The 15960-nt window shown below is 37.4% G+C and overlaps 2 pseudogenes; one reads left to right on the forward strand and one right to left on the reverse strand.

The window, feature by feature from the left end:
- Positions 1 to 7124: 7124 nt before the first annotated feature.
- Positions 7125 to 13887, reverse strand: LOC119506569 (annotated as a pseudogene).
- Positions 13886 to 15957, forward strand: LOC119506205 (annotated as a pseudogene).
- Positions 15958 to 15960: the final 3 nt, after the last annotated feature.

Raw genomic sequence — 15960 nt, forward strand, 5'->3', positions numbered from 1 at the left:
ATAAATCTCAAAGCAAACAGAAGGAAAAAAAAATAAAGATCAGAGCAGAAATAATGAAACTGAGAACAGGAAAAAAAAAAAAAAAGAATCAGCAAAACCAGAAGCTGGTTCTATGAGAATACCAACAAAACTGACAGACCCATAACTAGGCTAACAACAACAAAAAAAAAGCAGATGCAAATAAATGCAACCAAAAGTGGGAAAGGAAACATAACTACTGACCCTGCATAAATAAAGGAGATAATGAGAAGATACTATGAACAACTATATGCTAATAAACTGGACAACATACATGAAATGGACAACTTTCTAGAAAAGCATAAACAACAAATATTGACCCAGGAAGAAATAGAGGACCTCAATGAACCAATCACAAGCAAAGAGATTGAGTCAGTCATGAAAAAGCTCCCCAAAAAAGAAAACCCTAGGACCACATGGCTTCACATGTGAATTCTACCAAACATTCAAGAAGGAATTAATACCAATCCTGCTCAAACTCTTCAAAAAAATTGAGAAGTACAGAAAGCTACTCAACTCATTCCATGAAGTCAACATCACCTTAATACCAAAATCAGACAAAGATACTACAAAAAAAAAGAAAATTATAGACCAATCTCTTTAATTAACATAGATGCAAAAATCCTCAACAAAATACTCACAAATTGAATCCAGCAGTGCATTAAAAGAATTATACACCATGACCAAGTGGGGTTTATTCCAGTTATGCAAGGCTGTTTCAACATAAGAAAATTAATTAATGTAATGCACCACATCAATAAATGAAAGCAAAAGACATGATCACCTCAATCAATGCATAAAAGGCATTTGAAAAAATTCAAAATCCCTTCTTGATGCAAACACTTCAAAGGATAGGAATAGAAGGGAATTTTCTCAATATGATAGAGGCAATATATGAAAAACCCACAGCTAACATTGTACTCAATGGGGAGAGACTGAAAGCTTTCCCTCTAAGATCTGGAACAAGACAGGGATGCCCACTGTCACCATTGTTATTCAATATTGTGCTGGAAGTTCTAGCTAGAGCAATCAGGCAAGAAAAAGAAATAAAAGACACCCAAATTGGAGAGAAAGAAGTAAAATTTTCACTGTTTGCAGATGACACAATTCCATATTTAGAAAATCTGGAAAATTCTACAGCAAAGCTATTAGAGCTAATCAATGAATACAGCCAAGTGGCAGGCTACAAGATCAACACGCAAAAATCTGTAGTGTTCTTTTACACAAGGAATGTGCAACATGAGGAAGAAATTTTAAAAAAATCCTTTTACAATAGAAACCAAAAGAATCAAGTATTTAGGAATAAACTTAATGAAGGCTACAAAAGACCTATACAAAGAAAATTACAAGAAACTGTGAAAATAAATTGAACAGGACCTAAAAAATTGGAAGAACATACCATCTTCATGGATTGGAAGGCTAAATATAATTATGATGTCAACTCTACCTAAACAGAATTATAGATTCAATGCAATACCAATTAAAATCCCAACAACTTATTTGCAAAAATAGAAAAATGAATAATCAAATTTATTTGGAAGGGCAAGGTGCCCTGAACAGCCAAAAATATCTTGAGAAAGAAGAACAAAGTGGGAGGTCTCACACTACCTGACTTTGAAGCATACTACAAAGCTACAGTGCTCAAAACAGCATGGTACTGATATAAGGACAGAGATATCAACCAATGGAATTAAATTGAGTCTTCAGAAATAGACTTTCATATCTACAGACAATTGATCTTTGATAACGCAGTCAAGCCAAATCAACTGGAACAGAGCAGCCTCTTCAATAAATAGTGTTGGCAGAACTGGATATCCATTTCCAAAAGAATGAAGGAGGACTCCTACCTCACACCTTATACAAAAATTAACTTTAATTGGATAAAAGACCTAAACATAACTGCTAAGACCATAAGACTCTTAGAAGAAAATGTAGGGCAGTATCTTAAAGATTTTGTGAAAGGAGGTGGTTTCCTAGACCTTACACCCAAAGCACGAGCAACCCAAGAACAAATAGACAAATGTGATCTCCTCAAAAACAAACACTTCTGTACATCAAAGGACTTTGTTAGAAACATAAAAAGGTAGCCTACTCAATGGGAGAAAATATTTGGAAACTATATGTCAGATAAGGGTTTAATGTCCCAAATATATAAAGCAATCCTACAACTCAACAACAGAAAGGCAAACAACCCAATTAAAAATTGAACAAAAGACATGGACGGACACTTTTTGGAAAAAGAAATACAAATGGCTCAAAAACATAAAAAATGCTCAACTTCACTGGCTACTAGGGAAATGCAAATCAAAACCACAATGAGATATCATCTCACACCTAACAGAATAGCCATTATCCAAAAAGAAACAGAAAATTACAAGTACTGGAGAGGAAGTGGAGAAAGAGGCACACTTATTCATTGCTGATGGGAATGTAGAATGGAGTAACCACTTTGGAAGACAGTGTGGACTTTCCTCAGGAATCTAAGTATAGATTTGCCATATGTCTCAGCTATTCCATTGCTAGGTATATACTCAAAGGAACTGAAAGTTAAGACACAAATGGACGTTTGTAAACCAGTGTTTATTGCAGCACTATTCATGATTGTCAAGAGATGGAAGCAGCCCAAATGGCCATCAATGGATGAGTGGATAAACAAACTGTGGTGTATACACATGATGGAATATTACGCAGCTGTAAGACACAACAAAGACATGGAACATAATATGATGTGGATGAACCTTGAGGACATTATGTTGAATGATGTTAGCCAGAAACAAAAGGACAAATATTGTACGATCTCACTAATATAAATTAACATTTATGAGTAAACTCTGAGAGTTAAAAGCTGATAACACAGGCTACCAGGAAATAGAAAGAGGGTAGAAATCAGGCATCTGACGCTGAAGGACTACAGAAATGTTCAGCAAGATTGATTGTATAGATCCAGAAATAGATAGCATTGTACTGTGTAATGGTAGCACAACTTTGTAAGTACATGAAACAAAGACGTCTGTGAGTAAAGCTGAAAGAAGTGGGATACGGAAATGTGTGACACCAGAGGTAAAGATACATGATGAAGACTGGAACTGTATAACTTGGCAAAAACTGGAGTGGCCAATGACTGTTGCTAAATGTACAAATATAAAAATGTTTTCACATGTGGGAGAACAAATGGATGTCAAACATGCAGAGTGTTGGAAAAGGGATGGTATTTGGAAAAAAACATAATCAAAGCAAACTGGAGTCTATGGTCAACAGTAGCATTCCAATATGCTTCCATTAAATGTAGCAAAGGCAATATACCAAAGTTAAATTTCTATGAGAGAGGAATATGGGGGAGGGCTGTGGGATTCTTGTAGGTGGTGTTTATTTCTGTCCTATTATATTGTATTGTATGACATTTTTATTTTCTTTTTATCATCTTTTTTATTATTCACCAAAAAACTTTTTCATAATAATATGTTCAAGTGCTGACTGTGGTGATAAATGTACAACTATGTGATGATGCCATGAACTACTGATTGTACACTATGGATGGTTATATGTTATGTGAATACATCTGTATAAGATTGTGGGAAAAAATATAAATAGAGCTAAAAATGCTGGAGAAAACATTGAGAGAGGGATGTACCCATTTACTGTTGATAAGAGGCATAATGATGTAGCCTTTCTGGAGGTCACTGCGGTGGCTCCACAAGAAGCTAAGTATGTGGGTCCATAAGTTCCTGCAACCTCATTATGAGGTACATACTTGGAAGATCTGAGAGCAGAGACATAAATGGACATTTGCACATTGGTGTTTATGGAGGCAGTATTCATGGTTTGCAATGGATGGAGGTGGCCTAAGGGTTCATTGACAGGAACAGAGTGGTGAACTGTGGTACATGCATACAATGGAATATTGAACAACTACAAGAAGGGGTGAAGCTGTGAGACACATAACGATGTGAATGGATCCTGTAGACAGCAAACACTATAATGCCTCACCAATTTGGACTAACTACAATGTGTAAATTCAGATTTGAATCTTATAGCACAGCCTAACAGGGAAATAATTATTGTAATGGTCCCTAGATTGTAAGCTATTACAGCAGTCAAATCTATTCCTATATTTTAATGGCTATCTCCAAACTCTGAGATGTTGATCCCTTAACATATAACCTGATTAGTCTCTGGAACCTTGGGCATCTGTGTGACACCTGAAACTCAGAGCTAGAGCTTGGCAGATATGAATATCAGTATTAATGCTTACAGCAACTGTTTAAAAAAAAGCTGAAATAGAGGCCAGACTTCAATTAGATATATGAATAAAACAGATCTGGTTAAGACTAGAACAAATTTGGCCAAAGGGTAAGGATTGAAACTGACTGTGTGTTAAAATGTCAACTTCCATGTGAGACCAAGGGAAGATATATTTATCTGATGTGGGATCTATATTTTCTAAACAATATAACTTCTACGGTCAGTTTGTTCAAACACTACAATTACATGGAACTTTGAATAGGAAGTGAGCTATGGTAGGTTTGTATAGACTAGAATGAAACAACAACAAATCCTAAAGTAATTTGGGTGGAGAATAAATATGTATATTTGGGGCCCCCTTGAAGAGCTGGGGTAGGATGCAGAGGTGTTGAACTTCCTCATCTGGATTGTTGCTGATGTTCTCACAAATGTTAGGGACTGACAGCTTGATATGCTGAGCCCTGTGTCTTGGGGCTGGCCCCTATTAAGCTGTTTGCTCCAAGGAGTGGCTAAACCTGTTCATAATTGTGCCTAAGAGTCTCCCCCTTGGTGCCCCTTTGTTGCTCAGATGTGGCCCTCTCTAAGTCACCTTGCTGGGTGATGTCACTGCCCTCCCCCCTACATGGGACCTGATTCTCAGAGATTCACATCTCTGAGAGATGTGAATCACCCTGACAATGACTTCTGGGGATGAATCTGGACCCAACATCATGGGATTGAGGGCATCTTCTTGACAAAAAAGGGAATGCAAAATGAAATGAAATAAAGCTTCAGTGGCTGAGAGATTTCAAATGGAGTCAAGAGGTTACTCTGGTGGACATTCTTATGCACTATATAGATAACACCTCTTAGGTTTTGATGTATTGGAAAAGCTAGAAGTAAATATGTGAAACTACCAAACTCCAACCCAATAGCCTTGACTCTTGAAGATGATTGTAAAAACAATGTAGCTTACAAGGGGATGACAGTAAGGTAACAGTACATTTGTGAAAACCTTGTGGATCACACTCCCTTTATCCATTGTTTGAATGGATGAATACAAAAATGGGGACAAAACCTAAATGAAAAATAGGGTGGGATTGGGGGGTGATTTGGGTGTTCTTTTTTATTTTTATTTTTTATTCTTTTTCTGATTCTTTCTGGTATAAGGAAAATGGGGATAGATTGGGGTGATGAATGAACAGCTATGTGATGGTACTGTGGATGGCTGAATGTACACCATGGATGATTGTATGGTATGTGAATATATCTCAGTAAAACTGAATTAAAAAAAAACTAACAGTCCCTTTCTATTAAAAGCTCTGGGGTTTATGGAAAAGAAAATAAAACCTACTGGGCCAAGTCTCAACTGAAATAACCTAATCAAAATGTTCCACCCACAATAATTAAACATCCACATGAAAGTATTAGCTTTAAGAACATGCACTTCTGGAATCCATAAATCTTCAAAATGTCTAGGTTTTTTCTGTACCATACTGGACAAAGCAGTCAGAAAGTCTTGTCTATCCAAGTTCAATGGGAGGGTGCATGGACTCCAGTTCTTAATGGAGAAGTAGCAAGGTTCTTGTTGAGATTATCAGCTCATGATATTTTGCAATGATCTTTGAAAAATACAACCTGTTCACAGATACCTATATCATTATGCTCTTTAGATAATAGGAATTATGTCACATTCTTCTCTTAACTCTTAAAACTGCCAAATACAACCTTTGAAAGAGAGATATATAGGAACCCTCAATAAGCAAGACCAGCCATCCTTTGCAACTAAGCTCTATGAAAAGTATATCTGGTATATAATTAACATGTTTTGATTATACTGTAGTTTAGAGTTTGTGGGTTCATGAAGTAATCTATGCTCATATAAAATTCCCTAAATATATTTATAAATATATATTTATCACTCAAATATATTTACATAATTTTTTTTAATTATGGAAAACCCAGGCATATAACCACCCATGGCCAGGACTTGAATGTAGTACTACTTCCTTTGTTGTATGCATTTAGAATGAATTGTGCTTGAAACTGATGTTTTGTGATATGGATTTATATCCTCTTATCCTAGTTGTATTCTAACTTAATTCATTTAATGTAGTGACAAGAAAGATGGTTTGATGTTAACTTTTATTTGAGTTTTACAAGTTAAAGGATGTAAAAACAGCACTGTCTGACAGAAAAACACTTTAATCGTTGATATTGTAGAGTGGCATGCTTTCCTTATTTCTTGCAGATCTGCAGTAGTGGTGTGATATTTTAAGTTAATCTGGGCATTTTGATGAAATAGATATGCTATTTCATCCACATATTGTTAAAATTCAGATGTTAAGAATTTTTGGCAAGCAGATTATTTTCATTCTGTTTTCTTCATTTCTAAACTGAGATTTCTTTCATAAAAATTGTATAGGTCTTTCTGTTTCTGAACAAAAAATTAACATGTAACAAAGTTGTATACTTTTATATCACTGATTATAAGAGTTTTCAGAACACATCTGAACCAAAACCACAAAGGATCTGAAACTTGAAGCCTGTGAGGCTTTCTTTGTAATATATGATGCTATGTTTTCATCTGCATAAAAATTAAGTGCAAGTCAATATTTACTGATTTTAATATGTGAAAATTTACTTGGCTGTGTTTGTTCTCAATTACTATTATAAGTAAACATATTTCACAGTAATTATGTGAAAAACAATGAAGTCATACTGGAAAATTGAGAGCAAAATTAATTGATACAACACATAGAATAAGTTAAATAGCACAAATGAGGTAACATTTGAGAATGTAGCGGAACCCAATTTGGGTGTTGCCATTGCTGCAAATTGTGCTCAATATTGATATCACCTAAAATGTTTCTCAGGTCACTTCCTCAAAGCCCCTTGACTTCTTTATTCCTCACATTGTATATAAGGGGTTCAACACAGTTGTGAGGATGGTGTAAAAAGCTGAGAACACCTTGTGAGGGTCCACTGAATTATAAGATTCAAGCCTCATGTAGATGGATACAATGGTGCCATAGAACAGTCCCACAACAGCCAAGTGAGAGGGACAGGTCATAAATACTTTGTTTTGGACCTCAGTGGACTGCATGTGCAGCACAGCAGCCAGGATTAGACCATAGGATGTCAACATGAGAGACAAAGGGATCAAGAGCATCAGGATGCAGCAGACATACATGAATAACTCAAAAATTGTGTGGTCATCACAGGCAAGGCACACAAGTGTTGGTGCCTTACAAAGAAGTGATTGATTTCCCAGGAGCCACAGTAATGGCAGCTCAAAATGTCCCCAGTCTGCAACAGCCCATCAACCCCTCTCAGGAACCAGGAACCTGCTGTCATGAGCAATCACATTTCATTCATGAGAATGGAGTAGCACTGTGCATAACTGATGGCCATATAGCAGACATGGGATATGGCTGCTAAGAGGAAGCACTCACTGCCACACAGCCTGAGAAACAGGAAGATCTGGGCTCCATAGTGAGTGGGAAAGATGGACATAGTGTCCATTATGTAGTTGGCTGCCATTTTGGGGATGATGGTGGAGACCAGCATCGTATCCATAAGGAAAGCTGGCTAAGCAGGATGTACGTGGGCATGTGGAGTCTGGGGCCTACAGAGATGAGGACAATCATAAGGGTGTTGCTCATGAGGGAGGTGATTCAGGTCATGAGCACCATGGAGAACAGGAGCAGATGGGACCTGTGTGGTTGAAAAACACTAGAAGAATGACATTCTCCCTTTGGTTTCATTTACATTCTCCATAGCTGTAAGCATACCTGGAAGACATACTAATAATTAAGTGATGAGATCAGTTTTAAAGGAAACTTGAGCATTCCCTAAAAAAACAGGTTCAGTTGACATGGGAAATCTCAGACCTGGAGGATTCATTGTCTTTAATCTTTTACTTACCAAGAAGTATTTTGCCAAAACATCCTGCTTTTCATTATTGCTGTTTTTACACACTAATTTTTATTCAAGATAAATCAGACAAAATTTACATATAGTAATACACATCAAAATTCTATTTAATTTTAATATTTTCTTCTGTATGTCATGTATAATTTTCTCAGTGTATTAAGAAATATTACATATGCAATCCCAGTTGACTACACTTTTGGTGTTCCTCTGTTGAAGTAGTTTCATATTCATGCATTTTAGTCTATGATGTGACATCTCTCATAATTATCACATCATATTTATCCTAAATTCTCTTAATGTGGTCTCTTAAAATTTCCATCATTTCCTTCAATATCATGATGAATTAAAATTTAAAAAGTAACAAATTTCATTAAAAGTTGGAGACTAAAAGTGATCAGTTAATTATGACTTACCCAAATGAACTTGTTCTCCAGGACCTTCTTCAAATAAAATATAAGGCATCTCATTTACTTCCAACATGAGCTTCTCATTTCACTAATGCCTCTAGGTCCCATTTCTCTTACTTTAAGTATTTTGATAGTAAAAGGGTATATGAATGTTCAAATGGTTTTCCCTGTTATACTTATATGAGGTATGTCTTTTGCTCACAAATTCAAATTGTCAAACAGCAATGGACCTAGTATTACCGAGAGGATTGTGTTTGGGCTTCAGCTGTAATCTATGGTAAAGCAAATCCTTTTTTGTTTATTTGTTACTTAATTGAAAAGCAGTGATCCTTGTGCCAACTGGCATCATAGTTTAAATAAATGCTAGCATATTTTGGTGGTTAGTATACATCACCAATATTCTTCATATCATTAAAATATATAAATGTTCTGTTTGCTAAAATTGAAGTAAGTGCTGTAAAATATTGAGCATATCACTCTCTCATGCTTTGTTTACTCAATAATATGTATTACACATTTATGTTATTAAATTAATTGCTACTTTAATTTAATATATTGTATGCATATAGCATAGTGTACTTACTAATATTTTGGTTCTTTCTACTATTCCCTAATATAACCCCTGCCTTTGTGCATGAAACATTTTCCCTAGTAAATATTCTAAAAGTTTTTGAATATTGCATCCTCAACTGTTATACTCTGACTTGTGTTTCAATTCTTCCAAATTTGATATTGGTAAGTATCATTAAGTTGTATAATTATTGCCAATAATGTAAGAGTAGAAAGTAATTTGCTTTAAGTTACATGTTCCTTAATGATAGTGAAGCAAAAACTCATTTTTTTCTATTCATTACCCTCTTGAATTTCTTCTGCAAACACTCTGAATTTCTCATGAACAGTATGTTTTCTATTACATTGTTTAAATTTTCCTCATTGATTGAATAATAATGTATATTCTTATTTATATATTGTTATATCTTGGTATTTGTATATATTGCAATATCTTCTCCAGCCCATTGTATATAGTTATTGTTTTAGTTTGCTAATGCTGCCAGAATGCAAAACACCAGAGATGGATTGGCTTTTTTGAAGGGGGTTTATGTAGTTACAAAGTTAGTCTTAAGGCCATAAAGTGTCCAAGGTAAGGGGGTACCTTCACTGAAGAATGGCCAATGGCATCTGGAAAACCTCTGTTAGCTAGGAAGGCCCATGGCTGGCATCTGCTCCAGAGTTCTGGTTTCAAAATGGCTTTCTCCCACGATGTCCATCTCTAGGCTTCAGCTTCTCTCCAAAGTGTTACTCTCAGTTGCTCTTGGGGCATTTGTCCTCTCTTAGCTTCTCTGGAGCAAAAGTCTGCTTTCTAAGGTCATCTCCAAAATGTCTCTGTAAGTTTCATCTCCTTTCACAGCTTCTGTGCTTTCTTCAAAGTGTCCCTCTTGGCTGTAGCAAGCTTGCTCCTTCTGTCTGAGCTTACATAGTGCTCCAGTAATCTAATCAAGGCCCATGCTGGATGGGCAGAGCCACACCTCCACAGAAACTATCCAGTCAGAGTCATCACCCACAGTTGGGTGAGTTGCATCTCCATGGAAACACTCAAAGAATTACAATCCACTCAACACTAATACATTTGCCCACACAAGATTACATCAAAGATAATGGTGTTATGGGGTACATAATACCTCCAAACTACCATAGGCAAGGAAATTATCCAATGAAAGATCTTACCCACAGTTGAGTGATCACATCTCCATAGAAACATCCAATCAAAAGTCTCCAACTCAATCACCACCAATACATTTCCTGCTCACACAAGACTGCATCAAAGATAAAGGCATTTTGGGGGACATAATACATCCAAACCAGCACAGTTATACTTTGTATTACATTTTTTGAACTAAATTTTCACATTCTATAATACATGTATTTAGGATACTTATATGTTTTTATTCAGTTAATATTAGTGTGCACACTACATTAAGATATTTCCTCATGTTAAACTATTTGAATATGATTTGGATAAAATTTGCTATTGACATATAAATTTCTGACTCTATAATCATAGTGATTTTAGCATTACTTCTGTACTATTTTTATTTGCAATGATATCAAATATATTACAAATACATGTATTGTGTAGAGATCATCTTTTAGTTTTATGATAGTAACTTTCAGGAAATAGGTCATGAATGGTTTAGATTTCATCAAAATACACACACAGGTTGACTGTAAGGAGAATATGGTTACTCACCCAGTTACCATAAGCTCTGACTGTATTTTGACCCTTGAACACATTAATTATGCACAATCCTTCCCCCCTCCAGGTTTGGCAGCATGGAATAATAATGACAAACTAAGTGACAAAGAAGTGCAGTAACACAAATCAAATCAATAACAAAAACTTTGACAAGAGAAACTCTGACCTTCAGAGTAAACTCACAAAGATAATCCAATGTCCAGACAACAGCAAAGCATTGCAAATCACACTAAGAAACAGGAAGGTATGGTCCAGTCAAAGGAGCAAATCAAAAAGTCAGAGGAGTTACAGAATTTAGAACTAATTAAAGATGTTCAAGCCAATCTCCTAAATCAATTCAAGGAGATGGCAAAAGAGATAAATAATATTAAGAAGACACTTGGTGAACATAAAGAAGAATTTGAAAGCATGCAAAAAAAAAGCAGATCTTATGGGAATGAAAGGCAAGACAGATGAAGTTAAAAATACACTAGAGGCATAAAACAGCAGATTTAAAGAGGCAGAGGAAAGGATCAGCAAGCTAGAAGACAACGTATTTGAATTTGAATAGACAAAAGAACAGATATAGAAAAAATGGGAAAAATTGAGCAGTGCTTCAGGGAACTGATTGACAACATGAAATATACAAACACACATTTCATGGGTGTCCAAGAAGGAGAAGAGAAGGGAAAGGGGGCAGAAGACATATTTGAGGAAATAATGGTTGAGAATTTCCCAACTCTTATGAAAAGCATTGATAACCATGTCAAAGAAGAACAATGTACTGAAAATTGAATAAATCCAAAAAGACTTACTACAAGGCACATACTGAACAGAATGTCATATGTCAAAGAAAAGAATTCTGAAATCAGCAAGGGAAAAGAGATTCATTGCATACAAAGGATGCCTGATAAGACTATGCCCCACTCAAAAGGTGGCATGGAGGCAAGAAGGCAGTGGTATGATATACTCAAGATACTGAAAGAGTAAAACTGCCAGCCCTGAATTCTCTATCTGATAAAACTGCCCTTCAAAAATGGGGTAGAGTTTAAGACATTCAAAGATAAGCAGAAGTTGAGAGATATTTTGTTAAAGAAACCCAACCCATAACAAATACTAAAGGATGTCTTGCAGGCTGACTGGAAAGGAAAGGAGAGTGAAGCTTGAAGGAGAATGCAGAATGAATAGTATCATTAAAGGTAACTAAATTGGTAGAAAGACAAAAAAGGTATGACACATAAAAGTCATAGGATAAAATGGTTAAAATACTGTTTTTACAGTAATAATATTGAATTTTAATGGATTAAATAACTTAATCAAAAGACATACTTGCAGAATGTATAAAAAAATATGAGCTATCTATTTGTTATCAACAAGAGACTCACCTTACATCCAAGGATACAAATAGGATGAAAGTGAAAGGCTGGAAAAGATATTACAAGCAAACCATATACAAAACAAAGCAAAACAAAACAAAACCTGGCTTAGCTATCAGATATAACAGACTTTAAATGCAACTGTTATAGGAGACAAAGAAGGTCACTATATATTAATAAAAGGGGCAGTCAACCAAGAAGAAGTAACAATCATAAATATATATGCACCTAATCAAATTGCCCCCCAAAACAGACTGCAACCACTAGAAAACTGAAGGGAGAAGTAGATGTATCTAAAATAATAGTTGGAGACTTCAATACACCACTCACATCAGGAGACTTCAATATAACACTCACATCAAAAGACAGAATATCTAGACAGAGGATCAATATAGAAACAGAAAACTTGAATAATTTGATAAATGAACTATACCTAACACATATATACAGAACAATGCATCCCAAAACAGAAACATATACATACTTCTCAAGTGCTCATGGGTCATTCTCCAGAATAGACCACATGTTGAGTCAGAAACAGGTCTTAATAAATTTTAAAAAGTTGAAATTGTATAAATCACTCTCTCAGATATAATGGAATGAAGCTAGAAATCAACCACAAGCAGAAAACTAGAATATTCACAAATTTATGGAGGTAACACACTCTTAACAATCAGTTTAAAAAAAGAAGAAATTGCAAGAGAAATCAGTAAATATCTTAAGACAATTGAAAACAAGAACACAACATATCAAAACTTGGGGGATGCAGTGAAGGCAGTGCTGAGAGGGAATTTTGTAGCCCTAAACCTCTATATTGAAAAAGTAGGAAGAGCTAAAATCAAAGACCTAACTACACACCTGGAGGAGCCAGAAAAAAAAAAAAAAAAAAAAAAAACACAAAAAAACAAAAAAACAAACAAACAAACAAAAAAAAAAAAAAAAAAAAAAAAAAACCAGCAAACTAATCCCAAAGCAAGCAGAAAGAAATAATCAAAAGTAGATCAGAAATAAATGAAATTGAGAACAACAACAACAAAAATATAGAGAATCAACAAAACAAAATGTCTTTTTCTTTAAGATCAACAGAATTGACGGGCCCTTGGACCCACCTTCTCCCGTGGAAAGAGAAGGAGGGGATCCCGCTCAACGCACGAAACCAAGAATGGGCGACTGGAGAGGGCACCGTACGGGAGCATTGCGTTGTATATTTGCGTGTGTGTCTGTTTCCGAAAGCACTCTGGGGAGGTTGGTCTGCAGAGGCGGAGCTCAACGGACCCAGGCCTGGGCTCCAGGTCGCGGCAGACTCCCGCCAAGACGCCAGCCCATCTGCGCCTGAACGCTGTTGAAACAACCAGCCCGACGGCGCTCCGGGCGGCGAGGCCGACGCACTGATGGGAGGCTGGGGCCGGACGCCTGAAAGGGTCCGAACCCCGCGGCCCCTGTCTCGAGCTGTGGATAGAAGCTGTGCAGCCAGTGTCTGCTCAGATACGTGGACTTGAGTGGGGGAGGCTCGGACGCGGGAAACCGGCAGGAGAGAACCCACCACGCTCCGCGTAGCCCGCCTGCTCGGTCCACTAGGGGAGTGCCGCCAGAAAAGCAGTCTTTGCCGCTGCGCGCCCGCAGGCATCGGCTGTGTCGGGAGCGCGCTCACCTGCCCCTCAGCCGCCCCTCCAGGACCCGGAGAGACGCGCACCATGAGCGGCGGCGAGGTGGTATGCTCGGGATGGCCCCGCAAATCCCCCCCGGAGAAAAAGTTGAAGCGTTACGCATGGAAGAAGAGATGGTTTGTGTTACACAGTGGCCATTTAACTGGAGATCCAGATGTCTTGGAATATTACAAAAATGATTATTCCAAGAAGCCTATTCATATTATTGATTTAAATTTATGTCAGCAAGTTGATGCTGGATTGACATTTAACAAAAAAGAGTTTGAAAACAGCTACATTTTTTGTATCAACACTATTGACCGGATCTTCTACTTGGTAGCAGACAGTGAAGAGGAGATGAATAAGTACGTTCTTGTATTTGTGATATCTGTGGGTTTAATCCTACAGAAGATGCTGTGAAGCCACTGGGCAACTCCTTACAAGCAGCAGCTGATTTATCTTTATCTGTAAATACAGTCCCGTCGTCCACCCGGGTGGATTCTTCTTCGGCTACTCTACTTCCTCCATATCGGCTAATTAACCTTCCACCACACCTGGAAAACTCTTGGCATCCAGGAGCATCCTCAAGACTACCTCTCGCTAATCAACTTTCAAAGCAAGAAGCCTGAACCCAGGAGAACACATGCTGACTTTGAAAAATCCATCTCCTTTGCAACAGACTGCAATGATAACGTCCCTTCTTATAAAAATCCTGCTTCCTCCCTGAACAAACAAGGAGTGAATGGCTTTTTTTCAGCAGCAAATAATGTATGACTCTCCACCATCACATACTGCATTGCTTTCTGTAGACTCCAGCCTTTATAATCTGCCCAGGAGTTATTCCTGTGGTATTTTACCAAAGGTATCTCCATTGAATGCCGAAGCAGATGGAGAATTCTATGTTTTTAATACCCCATCAGGGACATCAAATGCAGAGTCTCAAATGAGGCATGTGTCTATTAGTTATGACATTCCTCCAATACCTGGTAATTCCAGATTCCATGAACATTTCCAGAAGGAACCTTGGGACAGATGTCAGAGCTAGAGACTATTCCAGATACTCTACCACCTCAGCTACCAAAACCACATCCAGTTCATGACCGATCTCTTGTGGAAATGAGTAGTATCACATGCATGGGTTCAGACACTGTCAGTAGTTACTATATCCCTAAAGCAGGAATGCCTCCATTACATAGTAATATCATTTCCACTGTAGATTGAACAAATTGTGAAAAGACGCTAGTTCTCAAGACTGCTATGATATTCCACGAACATTTCCAAGTGATAGATCTAGTTCACTGGAAGGCTTCCATAGCCACTTTAGAATCAAAAATGTGTTGACAGTGGAAAGTATATCAAGTGAGGAACTGGATGAAAATCATGTCCCAATGAATCCCAACTCTCCACTGTGACAACACTCCAGCAGTTTTATAGAACCAATACAGGAAGCAAATTATGTGTGAATGACACCAGGGGCATTTGATTTTTCTTCATTTGGGATGCAGGTTCCCCCTTCTGCTCATATGGGATTCAGGTACAGCCCAAAGACCCCTCCCCGAAGGCCAGTTCCTGTTGCAGACTATGAAATACCCCCTGTGGATAGGAATCTCAAGCCAGACAGAAAAGCCAAGCCTGCACATTTAGAAATACAACTTTCACCAGAATGGAAAGAATTGCAAGCCTCAGTTAGAGCTCCCATCACTAGGAGTTTTGCATGAGACTGCTCTAGGTTTCTCATGTTCCCCCAACTGGATTCAGTGCACAGCACAACTTCAAGCAGTGACTGACATGATAGCGAAGAGAAATATGTTCCCATGAACCCAAACTTGACCAGTGAAGACACAAATCTTTTTGGTAGTAATAGTCTTGATGGAGGAAACAGCCCTATGATAAAGCCCAAAGGAGACAAACAGGTGGAATACCTAGATTTAGATTCTGGGAAATCCACACCACCACAAAAGCAAAAGAGCAGTGACTCCAGCAGCAGTGCAGCAGATGAGAGGGTGGATTATGTTGTGGTTGGCCAGCAGAAGACACTGGCACTAAAGAGCACCCGGGAAGCCTGGACTGATGGGAGAAGATCCACTGAATCAGATACACCAACCAAGAGCATGAAATGAAAA

Source organism: Choloepus didactylus, chromosome 11 (assembly GCF_015220235.1).
Source record: "Choloepus didactylus isolate mChoDid1 chromosome 11, mChoDid1.pri, whole genome shotgun sequence".
NCBI lineage: Eukaryota > Metazoa > Chordata > Mammalia > Pilosa > Megalonychidae > Choloepus > Choloepus didactylus.